Source organism: Ovis aries, chromosome 3 (genome assembly GCF_016772045.2).
Source record: "Ovis aries strain OAR_USU_Benz2616 breed Rambouillet chromosome 3, ARS-UI_Ramb_v3.0, whole genome shotgun sequence".
Taxonomy (NCBI): Eukaryota; Metazoa; Chordata; class Mammalia; order Artiodactyla; family Bovidae; genus Ovis; species Ovis aries.
This window is the reverse complement of record NC_056056.1, coordinates 49,193,356-49,216,964: the sequence shown is the minus strand read 5'-3', so window position 1 is coordinate 49,216,964 and position 23,609 is coordinate 49,193,356.

Sequence of the window (23,609 nt, the reverse complement as noted above, 5' to 3'; positions counted from 1 at the left end):
GGTGATTGCAGCTATGAAATTAAAAGACACTTACTCCTTGGAAGGAAAGTTTTGACCAACCTAGATAGCGTATTCAAAAGTAGAGACATTCCTTTGCCAACAAAGGTCCGTCTAGTCAAGGCTATGTTTTATTTTTTTCCTGTAGTCATGTATGCATGTGAGAGTTGGACTGTGAAGAAGGCTGACTGCTGAAGAATTGATGCTTTTGAACTGTGGTGTTGGAGAAGCCTCTTCAGAGTCCCTTGGACCACAAGGAGATCCAACCAGTCCATCCTAAAAGAGATCAGTCCTGGGTATTCTTTGAAAGGAATGATGCTAAAGTTGAAACTCTAATACTTTGGCCACCTCATAGGAAGAGTTGACTCATTGGAAACGACTCTGATGCTGGGAAGGATTGGGGGCAGGAGGAGGAGGGGACGACAGAGGATGAGATGGCTAGATGGCATCACCGACTCCATGGACATGAGTTTGAGTGAACTCCTGGTGTTGGTGATGAAAAGAGAGGCCTGGCATGCTGCAATTGATGGTGTCGCAAGGAGTTCGACATGACTGAGTGACTGAATGGAACTGAACTGATACATGTGGCACTACATCATTTATGACTGGCAACCAAGGAGTGAGCCCCTGAATTGTTTGGCTGTGATAGCTGAAGGGCCTTGTATTTATGATTCCCACAAGACTGTAACAGAAAAATAGACAGTTATTACTGAGTGCAGGAGGACTGCTACACATCCAGCTGAAGCTATAGACATAGGCTCAATACTTACTAAACTTATTAAAAATGAGCAGAACAAATTTCTTCTCTCAGTTTTCCTTGGATGAGCCCAAACCACATATTTTGACACCCAAGCAGCTGAAGCTGATCCTCCCTTTGGGGATATAGATAGGTCTTTGTACATGTTCGGCTACTAGAAGTCACTGAGAACACAGAGGACAGGTTGGACAAATCCAAAGATTTGAAAGAAACCAAGAGTTTCAATAATGCTGGAAAATAAGTCTTATTGCCAACATGAAGCAATTTTATCAAGACTAGGAAACTTGGCTCTTTTACCTAATGCATAGAAAAAGGAAGAGGCATGGAAAATGAAGAAATAGAAGGGTATGTTCCAAACAAAAGAACAAGATAATACTCCAAAAACAAATTTTAGTGAAATGTAAGTAAGTGACTTACCTGTTTAACAACTCAAAATAATGGTGATAAAGATGCTCACTGAAGCCAAGAGAACAGTGCGTGAACCATGTAAAATCTTCAACAAAGAGAAAATATAAAAAAGTACCAAACAAATCATAGAGCTGAAGAATATAATAAGTGAAAGTAAAAATTCAATAGAGAGCATCAACAGACTAAATCAAGTGTAAGAAAGGATCAGCAATCTGAAGATCAGGAAAGTGGAATTCATTCATTTAGAGGAGAAAAAATAAAGAAAAAAAGAAAACAATGCAAGCAAGTGAAATTGTGGGATACACCAAGTCAGCCAACGTATATGTAAGTCGTCTCTAGGAAAAGGAGAGAGAGAGAAAGGGATAGAAAGCTTATTCAAAGAGATGGTGGTTGAAAGCTTCCCTGACCTGGAGAAAGATACAGACATTCAGAACCTGGAAACCCAGAATGTTCCAAAAAAGATCGATCAGAAACTATAAAACTCCTAGAGGAGAACATAGGCAAAACACTCTCAGACATAAATCACAGCAGGATCCTCTATGATCCACCTCCCAGAATTCTGGAAATAAAAGCAAAAATAAACAAATGGGATCTAATTAAAATTTAAAGCTTCTGCACAACAAAGGAAAATATAAGCAAGGTGAAAAGACAGCCTTCTGAATGGGAGAAAATAATAGCAAATGAAGCAACTGACAACTAATCTCAAAAATATACAAGCAACGTATGCAGCTCAATTCCAGAAAAATAAACGACCCAATCAAAAAATGGGCCAAAGAACTAAATAGACATCTCTCCAAAGAAGACATACGGATGGCTAACAAACACATGAAAAGATGCTCAACATCACTCATTATTAGAGAAATGCAAATCAAAACCACAATGAGGTACCACTTCACACCAGTCAGAATGGCTGTGATCCAAAAATCTGCAAGCAATAAATGCTAGAGAGGGTGTGGAGAAAAGGGAACCCTCCTACACTGTTGGTGGGAATGCGAACTAGTACAGCCACTATGGAGAACAGTGTGGAGATTCCTTAAAAAATTGCAAATAGAACTACCTTATGACCCAGCAATCCCACTGCTGGGCATACACACCAAGGAAACCAGAATTGAAAGAGACACATGTACCCCAATGTTCATTACAGCACTGTTTATAATAGCCAGGACATGGAAGCAACCTAGATGTCCATCAGCAGATGAATGGATAAGAAAGCTGTGGTACATATACACAATGGAGTATTACTCAGCCATAAAAAAAGAATTCATTTGAATCAGTTCTGATGAGATGGGTGAAACTGGAGCCGATTATACAGAGTGAAGTAAGCCAGAAAGAAAAACACCAATACAGTATACTAACATATATATATATGGAATTTAGGAAGATGGCAATGACAACCCTGTATGCAAGACAGGAAAAAAGACGCAGATGTGTATAACGGACTTTTGGACTCAGAGGGAGAGGGAGAGGGTGGGATGATTTGGGAGAATGGCATTCTAACATGTATACTATCATGTAAGAATTGAATCGCCAGTCTATGTCTGACGCAGGATACAGCATGCTTGGGGCTGGTGCATGGGGATGACCCAGAGAAATGTTATGGGGAGGGAGGTGGGAGGGGGGTTCATGTTTCTGAATGCATGTAAGAATTAAAGATTTTAAAATTAAAAAAAATAAAACAAAACAAAACAACAACAAAAAAAAACAAAGTGATCTACAACATGATACATTATGATTAAATTGTCAAAATTAAGACAAGAGACAATCTTAAGAAAATCTTAAGTTGTAAGGAAAAAAAAATTTGTCATGTACAAGGGCCCCCTCTCCATAATATTATTAGTGGATTTCTCAGAAGAAATTCTGCAGACCAGAAGGGAGTGACAATATATTCAAAATACTGAAGGAAAACAAAGTAGTAACTAAAATACTCCATGGGGTAAAGCTGCCTTTCAGAATTGAAAAAAAAAAATAGTTTTCCAGACAAGTAAAAGTAATGGAGTTCACCACCACTAGACAATCATTACATGTTAAAAGAAATTCTTCAAACTGAAATAAAAGGGCTCTAGTTAGTAACTGAAAAATATACAAAACTAAAGATATATGCACAAAATTCAGAATGAAGCTATAATAATGGAAAGTAATTCAATTATAAATCCAGTATGAAGATTGAAAGATGAAAGTGTTAAATATAATAATGATAATTTGCTAATTGATGCACAAGGTAAAAACAAATGTAAATTGTGGAATCAAAGACATTAATTATGCAGAGAGAATACAAAAGTATTGCTTAGTATGTGTTAAAAGTATTTGTTTAAAATACGCTTATAAATATGATTTTTTGTAAAGTTCATGATAAAATAAAGCAAAAATTTATTATATATACACAAAAAATAAAGAAAAATAAATCTAAGAATACCACCACAACAAAAAAATCATCTCATAAGAAAAAGAAAAAAAAAACATGAAAGAATTACAAAACACCTATAAACAGTTAACAAAATAGCAATAAAAGTCCATATCCATTCAGTTCAGTTCAGTTCAGTCACTCAGTCGTGTCTGACTCTTTGCAACCCCATGAATCGCACCATGCCAGGCCTCCCTGTCCATCACCAACTCGCAGAGTTCAGTCAGACTCACGTCCATTAAGTCAGTGATGCCATCCAGCCATCTCATCCTCTGTCGTCCCCTTCTCCTCCTGCCCCCAATGCCTCCCAGCATCAAAGTCTTTTCCAATGAGTCAACTCTTCCCATGAGGTGGCCAAAGTACTGGAGTTTCAGCTTTAGTATCATTCCTTCCAAAGAAATCGCAGGGCTGATCTCCTTCAGAATGGACTGGTTGGGTCTCCTTGCAGTCCAAGGGACTCTCAAGAGTCTTCTCCAACACCACAGTTCAAAAGCGTCAATTCTTCAGCCCTCAGCCTTCTTCATAGTTCAACTCTCACATCCATACATGACTACTGGAAAAACCATAGCCTTGACTAGACGGACCTTAGTTGGCAAAGAAATGTCTCTGCTTTTGAATATGCTATCTAGGTTGGTCATAACTTTTCTTCCAAGGAGTAATGTAAATGGACTATGTTCTCCAATCAAAAGACTTAGAATGGTTGAATGGATTTAAATATATATAAAAAAAAAATCATGCCCAATTCTGTGCTGCCAAAGAAACTCACTTCAGCTTTAAGGACATACATAGATGGAAAGTGAATATATGTAAAAAGATAGTTAGTGAAAATGGAAACCAAAAGAATGAAAGAGTAGCTATACTTATATCTGCAAAAATTGAATTAAAACCAGTCACTAGGATAAGAGTTGAAGGTCATTACAAAATGATAAATGGGTCAGTCCAACAACAGGACATACCATTTATAAGCATAAATAAACTTAAGCTGCTGCTGCTGCTGCTGCTGCTGCTAAGTCACTTCAGTCATGTCCGACTCTGTGTGACCCCATAGACGGCAGCCCACCAGGCTTCCCTGTCCCTGGGATTCTCCAGGCAAGAACACTGGAGTGGGTTGCCATTTCCTTCCCCAAAACTTAAGCTAGAAGCACCAAAGTATACAAAGCACATATTGAACTATTTGAAGGGATAGAGACAGCAGTATAAAAACAGTTGGTGACCTAAATATCTCACTTTCAATAATGCATAGATTATTGAAAGACAAACTGAGTAAAGAAGAATTGAGCTTAAACTTTATATCAAATCAGTTGCATATAACAGACATTTATAGAAAATTTCATCCAATAGCAGCAGAATATGCAATCTTCTGAAGTACATATGGATCATTCTCTGAGATAGATCAAATGCTAGGCCACAAAACAAGTATTAATAAATGTAAGAAGATTTGAATCTTGTCAAGCATATCCCCTGACCACAACCACATGGAACTAGAAATCAATTATAAGAAGAAAACTGGAAAATTAATAATTATGCAAATTAAACAACATGCACCTGAGCAAGAAAATGGTCATCAAAGAAATCAAAATGGAAATAGAAATGTATTTGAAATAAGAAAAATAGAAACACAACATACCAATTGTATGGAAGGCAGCAAATGCAATTGTAAAACTGAAGATTATACTGATAATTGCATTTTAAAAAGACCTCAAATAACCTAACTTTGCACCTCCATAGCAGAGAAGGCAATGGCACCCCACTCCAGTACTCTTGCCTGGAAAATCCCATGGTTGGACAAGCCTGGTAGTCTGCAGTCCATGAAGTCGTTGAGGGTCAGACACAACTGAGCAACTTCACTTTCACTTTTCACTTTCACTTATTGCAGAAGGAAATGGTAACGCACTCCAGTGTTCTTGCCTGGAGAATCCCAGGGATGGGGTAGCCTGGTGCGCTGCCATCTATGGGGTCTCACAGAGTCAGACACAACTAAAGTGACTTAGCAGCAGCAGCACACCTCCATAAACTAGAAAAACAAAACAAAACAAAACAAAAAAAACAACTAAGCCTAAATTTAGAAGAAGGAAGAAAATAACAAAGGCCAGAGTAGAACTAGATGAAATAGAGACTAAAGAGACAATAGAAAAAAAATGAATGAATCTAAGAACTGGCATTTTGAAAAAATAAATAAATAAATAAATAAACTTGACAAACCTAACCAAGAGAAAAAGAGGATTCCAGTAAACAAAATTAAAAGTGAAAGGAGAGATATTACATCTGATAATACACAAATACAAAGGATCATAGGTGACTGCTATGAAGAATTATGTGCCAAAAAATTTAAAAACCTAGAAAAATGTATAAATTGCTAAAACTAAAGCCTACCAAGACTGAATCTTGAAGAAATAAAAAATCTAAACAGATAAACTACTATTAAGGACATTGAATCATTAATTAAAACCTCCCAACAAATATGTCCAGGACCCAATGGCTTTGTTGGTAAATTGTATTAAACATTTAAGGAATTAATAGCAACTCTTTCAACTCTCCAAATAAAAGGAGAAGTAAACATCTCCAAAATTAATTTACAAGGTTAGCATGACTCTAATATAAAAAATGGACAGGGACACTACAAGAAAAGAAAATACATGCTAATATATCTGTAAATATAGATGTAAATACATCAAAAATTGTAAAATACTTAGGAATGAATATGTTCAAGGAGGCTGAATATTTTACACTGAAAAGCTATAAGACACAGATGAAAGAAATTGAAAAAATACATAAATACATGAAAAAATATTTCATATTCATCGATCAGAATAATTAATATTGTTTAAATAAAATTCCAACCAAAGGCAACATATAGATTCAATGCAATCCCTATCCAAATGCCAATGACATGTTTTGCAGATATAGAAAGTAATCCTAAAATTTGTATGAAACCACAAAATACCCAGAATAGCCCAAACAATATTGAGGAAGAAAAACAAAACAGGAGGAATCCCACTTTCTAATTTTCAATTGTATTACAATTCTATAGTAATCAGAATACCATGGTATTGACATAAAACAAACATATATGTTACTAGAGCATAACAGAAAGTCCAGAAATAAAATCAATGCATATGTGTTCAATTGATTCATGACAAGCCAAGAATATGCAACAGGAAAAGGACAGTCTCTTTGACAAATGGTATTCAGAAAATTGGACCGCCACAAGCAAAATTAAAAAATGGGATTCCCCATCTTACACCACCCACAAAAGTTAACTGGAAAGAGATAACAGGCATCAGGTTAAGACTCGAAACAATAAAACTCCTGAAAGAAATCATAGGAAGCAAATTCCTAGACAATTATTTTTTGGACTTGACACCAAAAGCAAAGGCAAAAAAACAAACAAGTTGGACAACATCAAACTTAAAAGCTCCTGCGCAAGAAAGGAAACTAACAAAATGAAAAGACAACACACAGAGTGGAAGAAAGTATTTTCAAATTATATATCTGATAATGGACTGGTATCAAAAATATGAAAACATTCACAATTTAAGATAAGAAACAATCTGATATACAGGCAGAATAAATGAATATATATATTTTCAAAGACATACAAATGGCTCACAGGCACATGAAAAGATGGTCAACATCACTAATCATTAGGGAAATGCCAATCAATACCACAATCACTTCATGCCTATTACAATGATCATCATCAAAAAAAAAAAAAAACAAAAAAAAAAAACAAGATATTGCAAGTATTTACATGGGTATGAACAAAAAGGAATTCTTGTGTATTGCTGTTACAAAGGTATATTTGTAGTGCTGCTATTTAACACAATATGGAGTTATCTCAAAAATATTAAAAGTAGAACTACCATATGATCCAGTGATTCCACTCTGGGTATACATATCGGAAGGAAATGAAAACAATATATAAAGAGATATTTATTCCATGTTCACTGCATTATTCTTCACAAAAGCCAAGTTATTGGAATGACTTAAGTGTCCACCTACCAATGAATGGGTAAAGAAGGTATAGTATATCTTTACAGTGGACTATTATCCAATCCTGCCATGTTCAGCAACATTGATGTTCTTTGACAGCATTATATTAAGTGAAATAATATAGAAAGGGAAATACAAATATTGATGGTATCATTTATAAGTGGAATCTAAAAAAGTAAAGGTCACACTCATAGAAACAGAAAGTAAAATAGTGGTTTCTGGGGGCTGAGGTTTGGGAAAATAGAGGGATTTTGGAGACAGAGTACAAACTTTCAGCTGTAAGATAAATAAATTCCGAGTATTTAATGTATAATATGTTGACTATATTTGACAACACCAGTTGTATAACTGAAATTGGCTGAAAGTCAAACCTAACATTTTCATATACACAGAAAAAGAGATAAATATATGAGGTGATGGAGGTGCTAATAGACCAGTTGGGAGAAAACTTTTTACAATTAAATAATCATATAAAAGTGAAAGTGAAAGTCGCTCAGTTGTTTCCAACTCTTTGCGATCCCACAGACTATAGAGCCCATGGAATTCTCTAGGACAGAATACTGGAGTGGGTAGCCTTTCCCTTCTCCAGGGGATCTTCCCAGCCCAGGAACTGAACCCAAACATAGCCTATGCTTAAAAACATACAACTGTATTTTCAATTATACCTCAGTAAAGTTGGAAAAAATAAATACCATAAGCTTAGTGGTTTATTAAAACAGTTATAAAGTCTGGAAGTCCAGTTCAGGATACCAGTGTGTTTTGGCTCTGGTGAAAACCTTTTCCGAGGTTGCAAATTGCCAATTCCTTTCTGTGTTCTCAAATGGCAGAAACATTAGGGAGCTCTGTGGGGTCACTTTTTACTGGTGTATGAATTCTATTCATTATTACTCTATCCCTATGACCTAACCGACTCTCTGAGTTCTACTGTCTAATACAGTTACCTGGAGCATTAGGATGTCAACCTACAAATTTTGGGCAGAGACAGTCAGACAGCAATAATGGCATGCATTCTGAATTTTCTAATTAGCACAACATTGTAAATTTACTATGCTTGAATAAATGAGTTTTTAAATTAAAGATTTGTTGTTACAGAATAGAAGACTGTAACTTTAACATTAATGTTTATGTAAAATAAACTTGTTAAATAAATGATAAATATGCCATTGATATACATATATTTTTAAATAATTTTGCATTATAGAACATATAATAAAATTCAACAAAGTTCCATCATTTCTCATAAAATTATTTATCCTCTATGAATATAGGAACTCTATATTGTCCACATTCTTAAGCTTTCTTTCCACATCAACCTGATCACTGTCCTCTCTATTTTCATTGGAGAACAGTATTATAATTTAAAAAAATAATTAAGTAATTACTTCTTTTCTTTTAGAGTTTTACTACTTATGGTCATACTTCTTATTTGCATTTCAAAACGTAGTTTTCATTTTTTTTTTCTGTTTTTGAACCCTAAGTAAAGGAATCATGGAATAAATACCATTGTATTTACAAATATATATTAATATATGTTGTTTTGTTTCAGTATAATTTGTGTATTGTGTAGCAGTATTTAATATGAAAAAATTTACTTATTTGTTTGCCTGTCTATGAATATTTGAGTTACTTCCTTTTTGTAGCTATTGTGAGTAATATAATTTCACAACCTCTCCCAGTGAGCTCAAGTAAATAATTCTATAAGGAAAATAACAAGTGGATGTCATGGGATACAATCATCTAAATTTCATTAGATGATTTTAAATTATTTCGGAGAAAGTTGAATGTCTTTTTATATTTTTCAAGGTCACTTAGATTTTTGCATTTTAAGAGCCTTTTCAAATCTTTTCTGCATATTTCCATTGTATTGTATGCATTTTACTTAAGGAGTTACAGTTGTTTTTGTTTTTAAGTCCATTCAAATTAAGAACATTAGTCGATTTCTTGTGTTATAAATAGTTTCTCCCACTCTATAGTTTGCTGGTTTTCTCCATTAATAGAGTTTATGATCATTGTTGTTCAGTCGCAAAGTCGTGTCCAAGTATTTGCAACTCCATGTATAGCACGCCAGACTTTCCTATCTGCACTATCTCCTGGAGTTTGCTCAAAGTCATTTTCATCAAGTCAGTGATGTCATCCAATCATCTCATCCTCTGTTGCCCTGTTCTCCTCCTGCCCTTAATCTTTTCCAGCATCATGGTCTTTTCCAATGAGCTGGCTCTTCACATCCTGTGGCCAAAGTATTGGAGCTTTAAGCATCAGTCCTTTCAACGAATAGTCACGGTTCATTTCCTTAAAAACTGACTGGCTTTATCTCCTTGCTGTCCAAGGGGCTCTCAAGAGTATTTCTCCAGAATCATAATTCAATAGCATCAGTTCTTCAGTGCTCAGCCTTCTTTACAGTCCAACTCTCACATCCATACATGACCACTGGAAAAAACATAGCTTTGACTATGATCATTAGAAGTTGTTAATTTTAATATTATTTAATTTACCTGAAAGGTTGATGCTACGAGCAGTGAACAACGCCAGAACTCTTGGCCTCCAGAGGAGAGGAATTCTATCCAGGGTGAGTAATGAGGCTTGATCACTCAGAGTTTTTTGTGTGTGTGTAATAAAGTTTTATTAAGATATAGAAGAGATAGAGAAAGTATCTGACATAGACATCAGAAGGGGACAAAAACAGTGCACCCTTGCTAGTTTTTAGTAAGGAGTTATATACCTATTAGAAAGGAAGAAAAAAAGTTAAGTTGCTCAGTCGTGTACGACTTTGTGACCTCATGGGCTGTAGCCTACCAGGTTCTTCTGTCCATGGAATTTTCCAGGCAAGACTACTGGAGTGGTTTGCCATTTCCTTGTCTGACAATTACAGAAAGGAAGTGCCTCCAAACTGAGAGAGTTGCACTAGGCCCTTCACCCACAACATGAATTTTGAGATAGCATTGGCACAAGGTGAGTCATCCTGGGCCATAAAAACAACTCACATGAATCCTGAAGAAAGGCAGATTTCCAAGCAAATATATAGTTCATTAACACAGCTTAAGGAAGTCATTTCCATGAGAAAAATACATTGGTTAGCTCAAGGTTTGAGATAAAGTCTGGTTCAGCTGGAACCAGGTGTCACCATGAAAACACAGGATTAGCAAAGGTAAAAAAAAAAAAAAAAAAGTCTGCCACTTGCAGTTTTACTTCCTCCTGCCACTTGGAGCAGAGAAGGCAATGGCACCCCCCTCCAGTACTTTTGCCTGGAAAATCCCATGGATGGAGGAGCCTGGTAGGCGGGGTCGCTAAGAGTCAGACATGACTGAGCGACTTCACTTTCACTTTTCACTTTCATGCATTGGAGAAGGAAATGGCAACTCACTCCAGTGTTCTTGCCTGGAAAATCCCAGGGACAGGGGGAGCCTGATGGGCTGCCGTCTATGGGGCACAGAGTCGGACACGATTGAAGCAACTTAGCAGCAGCAGCAGCAGCCACTTGGGGACTTCTGGCCTCCCTACTGAAGCTATTAACACCCTCATACCAATATTTGCCAATATTTTCCTATAAGAATCTGTATTTCTTATGTTTCAATATTTTCCTGTATCCCAATTTCAAGAAGATATTTTTGTATTAATGTCTGTAATTCAACTGGAATAGATTTGGTATAGTATACTCCCAATTTTATTCTTTTCCATGGGTACACCAATTGTCCAAATGCAATCTGTTGAAAACTGGTCCTTTAGCTGCTGATTCAGTGCCATCTTTTAAATGAATGAATATTTCTATATATGTTGATCTGTTTCTAGTTTATACTGTTCATCTAGTTTTAATCTAAGCTTTCAAACTTATCACAATATTTCAGTAAATGTATCTTAAGAAATCATCTCTAAAAATCTATTTCTTAATCTTCAAGAATATATTGGATATTCCCTTCATGTTCCTGAGTAGGAAGAATCAATATTGTGAAAATGGATATACTACCAAACACAGTCTACAGATTCAATGTGATCCCTATTAAATTACCAGTGACATTTTTCACTGAACTAGAACAAAAAAATTCACAATTCATATGGAAACACAAAAGACCCAGAATAGCCAAAGGAGTCTTGAGAAAGAAGAATGGAACTGGAAGAATCAATCTTCCTGACTTCAGATTATACTACAAAGCTACAGTCTTCAATACAATATGGTAGTGGCACAAAAAAAGAAATATAGACCAATGGAACAAGATAGAAAGGCCAGGAATAAACTCATACACCATGAGTACCTTATTTTTAACAAAGGAAGCAAGAATATACAATGCAGCAAAGACAGCCTCTTCAATAAATGCTGCTGGGAAAACTGAACAGCTACATACATGTAAAATAATGAAATTAGAACACTTCCTAACAACATACGCAAAGATAAGCTAAAAATGGATTAAAGACCTAAATGTAAGACCAGAAACTATAAAACTCTTAGAGGAAAACATAGGCAGAACACTCAATGACATAAATCAAACAAAGATCCCTTATGACCCACCTCCTAGAGTAATGGAAATAAAAACAAAAGTAAAGAAGTGGGGCCTGATTAAACTTAAAAACTTTTGCACACAAAGGAAACTATCAGCAAGGTGAAAAGACAACCTTCAGAATGGGATAAAACAATAGCAAATGAAACAGCTAACAAAGGATTACTTTCCAAAATATACAGCAGCTTATACACTCAATACCAGAAAGGCAAACAACCCAATTAAAAAGTGGAAAAAAGACCTAAACAGACATTTCTCAAAAAAATGCATAGAGATGGCTAACAAGTACATGAAAAGATGCTCAACATCACTCATTATTAGAGAAATGCAAATTATAACTACAATGAGATATTACTTCACATCATCAAAACGTCTACAAACAATAAATGCTGGGGACGGTGCCGGAGACCAACAATGCTTTTGCACTGTTGGTGGGAATGTAAATTGATACAGCCACTATGGAAGATGGTATGGGGATTCCTTAAAAAACCAGGAATAAAACAACTGCATGACTCAGCAATCCCACTCTTAGGTATATACCCTGAGGAAACCAAAATTGAAAAAGACACATGTATCCCATTGTTCATTGCATCACTATTTACAAAGCAACATGGAAGCAACCTAGATGTCCATTGACAGATGAATGGGTAAAGGAGTTGTGGTAAATATACACAATAGAATGTTACTTAGCCATAGAAAGAACACATTTGAGTCAGTTCTAATGAGATGGATGAAGCTAGAACCTATCATACAGAGTGATGTAAGTCAGAAAGAGAAAGATAAAAATCGTATTCTAATGCATATATATATAGAATCTAGAAAAAATGATACTGAAGAATTTATTTACAAGGCAGCAAATTTTGAGAACTCAGCAGTGGCCACAGGACTGGAAAAGGTCCATTTCAATTCCAATCCCAAAGAAAGGCAATGCAAAAGAATGCTCAAACTACCGCACTATTGCACTCATTTCACATGATAGTAAAGTAATCCTCAACATTCTTCAAGCCAGGCTTCAGCAATTCATGAACCGTGAACTTCCTGATGTTCAAGCTGGTTTTAGAAAAGGTAGAGGAATCAGAGATCAAATTGCCAACATCCACTGAATCATCGAAAGAGCAAGAGAGTTCCAGAAAAACATCTATTTCTGCTTTGTTGACTATGCCAAAACCTTTGACTGTGTGGATCACAATAAACTGTGGAAGATTTTGAAAGAGATGGGAATACAGACCACCTGACCTGCCTCTTGGGAAACCTATATGCAGGTCAGGAAGCAACAGTTAGAGCTGGACATGGAACAACAGACTGGTTCCAAATAGAAAAAGGAGTACGTCAAGGCTGTATATTGTCATCCTGCTTATTTAACTTATATGCAGAATACATCATGAGAAACACTGGACTGGAAGAAGCACAAGCTGGAATCAAGATTGTCGGGAGAAATATGAATAACCTCAGATATGCAGATGACACCACCCTTATGACAGAAAGTGAAGAGGAACTAAAAAGCCTCTTGATGAAAGTGAAACTGGAGAGTGAAAAAGTTGGCTTAAAGCTCAACATTCGGAAAACGAAGATCATGGCATCTGGTCCCATCACTTCATGGGAAATAGATGGGGAAACAGTGGAAACAGTGTCAGACTTTATTTTTGGGGGCTCTAAGATCACTGCAGATGGTGATTGCAGCCATGAAATTAAAAGACACTTACTCCTTGGAAGAAGTTATGACCAAACTAGATAGCATATTCAAAAGCAGAGACATTATTTTGCCAACAAGGTCCGTCTAGTAGAGGCTACGGTTTTTCCAGTGGTCATGTGTGGCTGTGAGAGTTGGCCTATGAAGAGAGCTGAGCACAATGAATTGTTATTTTTGAACTGTGGTGTTGGAGAAGACTCTTGAGAGTCCCTTGGACTGCAAGGAGATCCAACCAGTCCATCCTAAAGGAGATCAGTCCTGGGTGTTCTTTGGAAAGATTGATGCTAAAGCTGAAACTCCAATACTTTGGCCTCCTCATGTGAAGTGTTGACTCAGTGGAAAAGACTCTGATGCTGGGAGGGATTGGGGGCAGGAAGAGAAGGGGATGACAGAGGATGAGATGGCTGGATGGTATTACCGACTCGATGGACGCAAGTTTGGGTGAACTCCAGGTGTTGGTGATGGACAGGGAGGCCTGGCATGCTGCAATTAATAGGGTCGCAAAGAGTTGGACATGACTGAGCGACTGACCTGAACTGAACTGAATGGGGAAACAGACATAGAGATTAGACTTATGGACATGGGGAGAGAGGAGGAGAGGATGAGATGTATGGAAAGATTAACATGGAAATTTACATTACCATATATAAAATAGATAGCCAATGGGAATTTGCTGTGTGGCTCAGGAAACTCAAACAGGGTCTCTGTATCAACCTGGAGGGGTGGGATGGAGAGGGAGAAGGGAGATAGTTTCAAAAGGGAGGGGTTATATTTATCAGTTCAGTTCAGTCACTCAATCGTGTCTGACTCTTTGCGACCCCATGAATTGCAGCACGCCAGGCCGCCCTGTCCATCACCAGCTCCGGGAGTTCACTCAAACTCACGTCCATCGAGTCGGTGATGCTATCCAGCCATCTCATCCTCTGTCGTCCCCTTTTCCTCCTGCCTCCAATCCCTCCCAGCATCAGAGTTTTTTCCAATGATTCAACTCTTCACATGAGGGGGCCAAATTACTGGAGTTTCAGCTTTAGCATCATTCCTTCCAAAGAACAACCAGGACTGATCTTTAGAATTTTATTTTATTATTTTTAAATGCAAGTGAGGAGTTAAAACTAAATATTTACAATATAGATTTTATAAGCCAAATCTTTTTACCTGCCTGTTTATCTTATTTTTTCATCCACCATCCATACATGTACATATATATGCATACATTTATATGCCTTGTGTAAGTATATAACATATTTAGCTATAATTATATCACATGTGTTTACACCCAGTTATAGCTTAGAGCTGCTGATGGGTTTTTTTAAAAAAGGATATGCCCTATAAATTTATTAACAACTCCAAATTGTAGTTGTATTCACATGTCAGTTTATCCTGAACACTGTACACCCTTTTTGTATCATTTTTTCTATCCTTTCTTTCTCTTTCCTCTGTATTTGTTCTCTGCATCTTGTAGGATAATGAGAGTAAAATTTCTTCTCTATCATGTGCTTAGCATATTTCTTCCTCTATTCTGAAGCCAGGCATTAAGTGAAAGAATTGTGTGAATTTTAAATGCAGGCACACTTTTTAATCCCCAAAATTTTTGTAGCAGTTTTTCAAACAAAAGCAGTTCTAAGTTATCTGATAAATATAGTCGTTTCCACATAGTTATCATAGGAAAAAATATTGTAATTCAAATATTAGCAAATGTCATCAGCTGTATAGGGAAAGACTTTGTAACATCATAGGGATGCTAAAGAAATGTTAAGACATTCAAACTATAAGTACATATAATACTATAATTTTTAAAATAGTATAACATTTTAAATACTTCAAGTTAAAAATTTTAAATACTACAAGATAAAGGAAAAAACATGATTTTAACTGAACTGAAACAAATTTCATTAAATTTAAATATATTTAATACATAAGACAGATAGGGGTTCATATCCTATTAATTTGATTTTTAAAACCCTATCAAAATCAGTAGCCTGTATTTTGCTTTATAAGCAAAACCAAAGTTCTTCGCATTAAATTGGAGCAAAACTGAAGTAACTGCTTTCATTGATATTATTTTAACTTTTCAAGGAATCTAGTCAATTTATTATGACAGTTTAGCAATATAAAGTTATAGATATTTGAATGGAGATGTGAACTTATTATTTTGAAATAATTTGTCTGTTAAATTCAAGAAAAACAGATAAACAACTAGCTTATTATCCAGTTCTAAAGAAATAGCAGTGATTTTTTTTATATTAAATCATATTTTCCAGAATTCAAGGCTAATGTTGTTTATTTTTTCATAATTTGCACAAGTCTTTATCCCTTTTAGAACAATGTAATACTTAACATTATTAAATATTTAGTATGTTAGGGATTATGCTAAATATTTCACAAATTATTTCATAAGTAGATACTGTTATCCACATTTTATGTATTACTTATTTTTCAGAAAGTTTAAGAAAATTATGTCACACACATAGTTTTCTATCCATATTACAAGGATTCCAAATATTTTTTTCTTGATTAATTCTCTTTTTCTCATCATGTCCAAATTGATAAGTAAAATTATTTCTACTATAAGTTAAATTTAGAGCCCTCAATGGATTAAATGACAGTAAAACTAAAGATAAATATGGAATTATTCTTAGCTTTGTTAAAATATGACTGGCTTAACAATTCTGCACATTTATCTCAGTTCTATTTCTTAGCATGGGCTTAACCAGGAAACTAAAGCTTTCAAGTTTTAGTTTTGATAATAGTCCAAACCATTTATTCAAGAAATAATAGATTTGGCCTTAATTGTTTTAATCAAATGGATGGTAGTACCCTTGAGGCTAACTCCATCCTTTTGCATAGACCAGTGTGATGTTATAATAAGATGATAATCTGATACTAATCCTCAAAGCTTCTGGCCACTTGTTGCATCCAGGATAGTTCCAAAGCCTTTAATTGCAGAATACAAAGACAATTACAGCTTGGAAGAAAAGAGGAATGAGCTTTATATGCAAGTTGAATTTTGATGGTATTTACTGAATCTGTTATGCAAGGGCATTATTTTTTAACTCCAAAGTTATTCTCCACTTCAGAGCACTCTTTCAGTTGAGTGTAAATTTTCCCTTCTTCTTTCTATTTACTTTTTTCTTTGTAAGTGGTGACACATGTTTGTGTGTGTGTCTGTGGGTATGTGTGTGTGAGAATCACTCAGTTGTGTCCTACTGTTTGCAACCCTATGGACTGTTGCCTGACAGGCTCCTCTGTCCATGAAATTCTTCAGGCAAGAATACTGGAGTGGGTTGCCATTTCTGTCTCCAGGGGCTCTTCCCAAACCAGGGATTGAACCCAAGTCTCCTGCATTGCACGCAAATGCTTTACCATCTGAATTACAGGGAAACCCTAAATTAAAGTTGCTCAGTCATGTCCGACTTTTGCAACCTCATGGACTATATACAGTCCATGAAATTCTTCAGGTGAAAATACTGGAGTGGATAGCCTATCCCTTCTCCAGGGTATCTTCCCAACCCAGGGATCAAACCCAGGTCTCCCATATTTCAGGTGGATTTTTCACCAGCTGAGCTACAAGGGAAGCCTAAATTTGTTGAAGTTCAGTGAGTGAAAGTTGCTCAGTGGTGTCTCACTCTTAGCAACCACATAATCTATACAGTCAATGGAATTCTCTAGGCCAGAATACTGGAGTGGATAGCCTTTCCCTTCTCCAGGGGATCTTCCCAACCCAGGAATTGAACCAGGGTCTCCTGCATTGCAGGTGGATTTTTTACCAACTGAGCTATCAAGAAAGCCTTATATTTTCTTAATTCAGAAATTCCTACATTGATAATAATAGTTCTATTGTAGACCAATAGTGCTAATGTAGATCAATAGTTCTATTGTAGACCAAAGGTCTCTGATGGGTTTTTCTATATACTGCAGAGTAATTCACATACAGTCTTCAAAGTACAGTTGGACCTTGAACAATATGAATATAGACTTTCCCTATAGGGAGAAATCTGCATACAACTTATAGTTAGCTCTCCCTGCACACAGTTTCTCCACAGTTCAGCATCTGCAGATAAAACCAAAGGAGAGTTGAGTTGTGCTGTAATATTTACTACTGAAAAAAAAATCTATGTATAAGTGGACAAATGAGGATGATTCAAGGGTCAGTTCTATTATGTACTTTGAATTCAGTTCAAGTCACTCTGTGACATGCTGAATAAGGCCTGCTATTGAGGAAAATACTGTCATAATACTAATGGCATTGGTATTACATATACTACACAATACATACATGATACATAATACAGTACAGTATAGTACTATATGGTACTGTCAATGGAAGTAATCAATAAACTAATGTAAAATAGAAATATAACAAAGTTTTTCTATGATCCAAGCTGAGGGTTTTACCCTCGGAGACACAGATTCAAGAATCAGTTGAATTGCATCCCACTGAACTATGAAATGGGGGAGGCTTATGAAGGCAAATTCTGTAATTTGTCTGTCAAGAATTATAATTGGACTTGGCAAGAAGCAAGGGTGCTTGTTAAGCAAGGATTGGTTGGATTCTGAAATGGTTGCAGAGTTACAAGGGGAGAAATTGAAACCGTAAGTTTGTTGCTGACAGCTATTAACATATAGTTTTGAGAAAGGCTGGTGGTGTCCTTGCGTCTTAAATATAGTTCACTAAATTCAGGTCAGTTCACTTCAGTTCAGTCGCTCAGTCATGTCCTACTCTTTGCTACCCCATGAATCGCAGCACGCCAGGCCTCCCTGTCCATCACCAACTCCCGGAGTTCACTCAGACCCACGTCCATCGAGTCCGTGATGCCATCCAGCCATCTCATCCTCGGTCGTCCACTTCTTCTCCTGCCCCCAATCCCTCCTGGCATCAGAGTCTTTTCCAATGAGTCAACACTTCGCATGTGGTGACCAAAGTACTGGAATTTCAGCTCTAGCATCATTCCTTCCAAAGAAATCCCGGGGTTGATTTCCTTCAGAATGGACTGGTTGGATCTCCTTGCAGTCCAAGGGACCCTTAAGAGTCTTCTCCAACACCACAGACCAAAAGCATCAATTCTTCGGTGCTCAGCTTTCTTCACAGTCCAAATCTCACATCTATACATGACCACAGGAAAAACCAGAGCCTTGACTAGACGGACCTTAGTCGGCAAAGTAATGTCTTTGCTTTTGAATATGCTATTTAGGATGGTCATAACTTTTCTTCAAAGGAGTAAGCGTCTTTTAATTTCATGGCTACAATCACCATCTGCAGTGATTTTGGAGCCCCCAAAAATAAAGTCTGACAGTTTCCACTGTTTCCCCATCTATTTCCCATGAAGTGATGGGACCAGATGCCATGATCTTCATTTTCTGAATGTTGAGCTTTAAGCCAACTTTTACACTCTCCTCTTTCATTTTCATCAAGAGGCTTTTTAGCTCCTCTTCACTCTCTGCCATAAGGGTGATGTCATCTGCATATCTGAGGTTATTGATATTTCACCCGGCAATCTTGATTGCAGCTTGTGTTTCTTGCAGTCCAGCGTTTCTCATGATGTACTCTGCATAGAAGTTAAATAAGCAGGGTGACAATATACAGCCTTGACGTACTCCTTTTCCTATTTGGAACCAGTCTGTTGTTCCATGTCCAGTTCTAACTGTTGCTTCCTGACCTGCATACAGATTTCTCCAGAGGCAGGTCAGGTGGTCTGTATTCCCATCTCTTTCAGAATTTTCCACTGTTGATTGTGATCCACACAGTCAAAGGCTTTGGCATAGGCAATAAAGCAGAAATAGATGTTTTTCTGGAACTCTCTTACTTTTTCCAGGATCCAGCGGATGTTGGCAATTTGATCTCTGGTTCCTCTGCCTTTTCTAAAACCAGCTTGAACATCAGGGAGTTAGTTCACAGTTCACATATTGCTGAAGCCTGGCTTGGAGAATTTTGAGAATTACTTTACTAGCATGTGAGACGAGTGCAATTGTGTGGTAGTTTAAGCATTCTTTTGCATTTCCTTTCTTTGGAATTGGATGAAAACGGACCTTTTCCAGTCCTGTGGCCACTACTGAGTTTTCCAGATTTGCTGGCATATTGAGTGCAGCACTTTCACAGCATCATCTTTCAGGATTTGAAACAGCTCAACTGGAATTCCATCCCCTCCACTAGCTTTGTTCGTAGTGTTGCTTTCCAAGGCCCACTTGACTTCACATTCCAAGGTGTCTGGCTCTAGATTAGTGATCACATCAGCATGATTATCTGTGTAGTGAAGATCTTTTTTGTACAGTTCTTCCATGTATTCTTGCCACATCGCAGACTGATGCTTTACCATTTGAGCCACCAGGGAAGCCCTCACTAAATTCAGTTCTCTGAAGTTCAGAAACATGTCTGAAACCATATCCACACTGGCCACCTAACTCCATCCTTGAAGCCTGAATCAGTTACCCCATTTTAACTTTTAAATCCATTCTTTTCTTTAAAGCTTAATGTGGATGCATACTATATATTTGACATTGCACAAAATGGACTGTTCTAGTCAGCATAAATTAAAATCATGTGTAAGCCAGAATGATGACCCCATATTTCAATATTTGACAGTTTCTTCCATCAAGGTGGTGTTATGCTAGTTACTCACTATTTACAGAAATCAACACAAGTAATTGTTCGAAACATTTTAAGATTTCTGAATTCCACATGTCATAACAGTAATTTTTTAATGCTCTTGATACTTTTTTCAAGTGGCAATATTTACTGTAGCTGGAGCCCTTCTACTTTTTCTCAAATTGTTTGATCTTTCCAATTCAAATACTTTTCTTTTTTTTTCCTCCTCTTTTTGAGTTTGTTTTAGTAATTGAAAGCACCAAGTGAACAAATACTATGTTTATTTTACCAACAGGTACCATTTCTCTGCATTGCAAATAGAAATTCTTTTTTGGAATATGTACTCATGTATGTTATGGTAATTTCAATAATGCTTAATGAAAACCTCCATCTATAATCCAGAAATGATGAAATGCCTGGCAGAGTATCAACCGTATCTACTTCATGCATAGAGACTCAATGTTGTGTTTTTTATGTTATAATTGGCATTTTGTAATAAATTGGCAAACACAGGTGAAATATCTTCACCTGTATATTAAATCTGAATTAAGGCAGTATTTTGTAAGAAAAGACAATGAAAGTACCTCAAGACATATAGAGTTTGAGCCAACAGGGTTTTAGCTGACCTAGTTACAAACAGTAAATTATTATTTTCAAGATTTATGTCAAAATGGGAAGAATTTTCAACTTCACTTTATCATGTCTCCTATTTGTTGATTTATCTGTTGTTATATTAATGTTTCTAAAACATTACCATGTGGCCTAATTCCAACATTTTTTTTGAAGATGTTAACATAAATTTATTTATTTATTTATATTTTAGCCATAAGGTATGCAAGATCTTAGTTTGCCAATCAGGGATTGAACACCTGGTCAGCAGATTAAGATTGTGCCCACTGCAACAGAAGCAGGGATTCTTAATCACTAGGTCACCAGGAAAGCTCTCTAGTTGCAACAATTTTAAGCAATTTTTAAAACTTGAACTCCTTGTTGTATTTCTAACAATTTATTAGTAACTGCTAATTTGGGAAGATCCCCTGGAGAAGGGAAAGGCAACCTACTCCAGTATACTTGCCTGGAGAATCCCATGGACAGAAGAGCCTGGCTGGCTAAAGTCCATAGGGTCTCAAAGAGTTGGACACAACTGAGCAACTAACACACACACACATACTCACAATTATATCTTGCTATCTTGGGTTAGCTGGGCCATTATTATATACTGTTTAGTAACAATTATACATAGTAATTAAAATTTCACTGATCGCCAAATTACTGATTATCAACATGCTTGTCTGTGTGTGCATGTTAAGTCGCTTCATTCCTGTCTGACTCTTTGTGTCGCTATAGACGGTAGCCCACCAGGCTCCTCTGTCCATGGGGATTCTCCAAGCAAGAACACTGGAGTGGGTTGCCATGTGCTCCTCCAGGGGAATCTTCCTGACCCAGGAATTGAACCCACATTTCTTACATCTCCTGCATTGGCTGGTGGGTTGTTTACTACTAGCATCACCTGAGCATCAAATTGCTGATTAACAACATACTTGCCTGATTAGTTTCAAATCACCCAATGTTTTTAAAGGAGTCTTTGACAGTAAGGAATCTGCCTGCAGTTTGGAGACCTGGGTTCTATCCTTGGGTTGGGAACATCTCTTGGAGGAGGACATGGCAACCCACCAGTATTCTTGCCTGGAGAATCCTCATGGACAGAGGAGCCTGGTGGGCTACAGTCCATGAGGTCCCCAGAGTCGGACATGACTGAGAAAATAAGAACATTACTCTGCTATTCCCAATTAGTGTAAAATCACCCAAAGTTTTTAAAGGAGTCTTTGCAAAATTTGAGTTTCGAAGATCTCATAGCTTCTGACAATCTGTGAGGACATGAGAGAATGAGAGTGATATTGGTCACCTGCAGGTATAAAAATCTGCAGACTAGATATTTTGATAAGCCAGGATTAAGACTTTAGGTCCACACTCAGACAAGGAGGACAGGCCATCTTAACTTAATACTGAGCCTTTGTTGTCTTGGGCTTAATTCTCTTTATAACTCACTTCCATTTTCCTGAGTATTCACCCCAGCTTTCCTACTCTCCCTGATTTCAAACTGCCTCTGCAAAATATCTTGTAACGTTTTGAAGTTTAAAGATCCATCTAAGTATCAGTTTTCCCCTACATTTGTTCTGCTTATGCTTCAGTAAAACTCTTTCAATCTAAAAATTTGTGTTCTTTCTCTCTGAGAAATTCTCATATTATTTATTTAATAACTTTTTTCTATTGATTTTACCCCTTCTTTTTTTCTGGATCATTGTTTTAGTTCATTTGAGCTTTTATAACAAAATGCCACAGAATGAATAGCTTATAAGCAACAAAAATTTATTTATCATAGTTCTAGAGCATAGGAATTCCAAGATAAAGGTGCTGACATGGGTGGTTTCTGGTGAGAGACCGTTCTGCTTCACAGCAAGCATCTTCTTGCTGTGTCTTCACATGGCAGATGGGGAAGCTCACTCTCTTTGCTCTTTTCTAAGGTCACTAACCTTATTCATAAGGGCTCCACCTTCAAGAGCTAAGTACCTCACAACAGCCGCACCTCATAATGTTGCCACTTTAAGGGCTAGATTCAACATATGAATCTTGAGGACACAGATATTTAAACCACAGGAATTGCCTATAATTCCATGGAATAACCTTTATGTCTTATTTTTCCTCATATAAATGTTGGCTCTAAATTCTTCAAAGTATTGTCAAAAGAATCATCTGGCTCTTGTTATTGAAATTTTTAAAATTTTAAAAGTATGTCTTTTCTCTCACGCAATTTTTCATTGTTTCATACAAGCCATAATGTCAAGTATCTTAGAATGCATTAGTTGTTAAAATTAGTGTTTTTGGCCATTCTTACATGTCTGTCAGTTCAGTTCACTTCAATTCAGTTCAGTTGCTCAGTAGTGTCCCACTATTTGCGACCCCATGAATCACAGCATGCCAGACCTCCCTGTCCATCACCAAATCCCGGAATTCACCCAAACTCATGTCCATCGAGTCAGTGATGCCATCCAGACATCTCATCCTCTGTCGTCCCCTTCTCCTCCTGCCCTCAATCCCTCTGATCATCACGGTCTTTTCCAATGAGTCAACACTTCGCATAAGGTGACCAAAGTATTGGAGTTTCAGCTTCAGCATCAGTCCTTCCAATGAACACCCAGAACTGATCTCCTTTAGAATGTACTGGTTGGATCTCCTTGCAGTCCAAGGGACTCTTAAAAGTCTTCTACAACACCGCAGGTCAAAAGCAT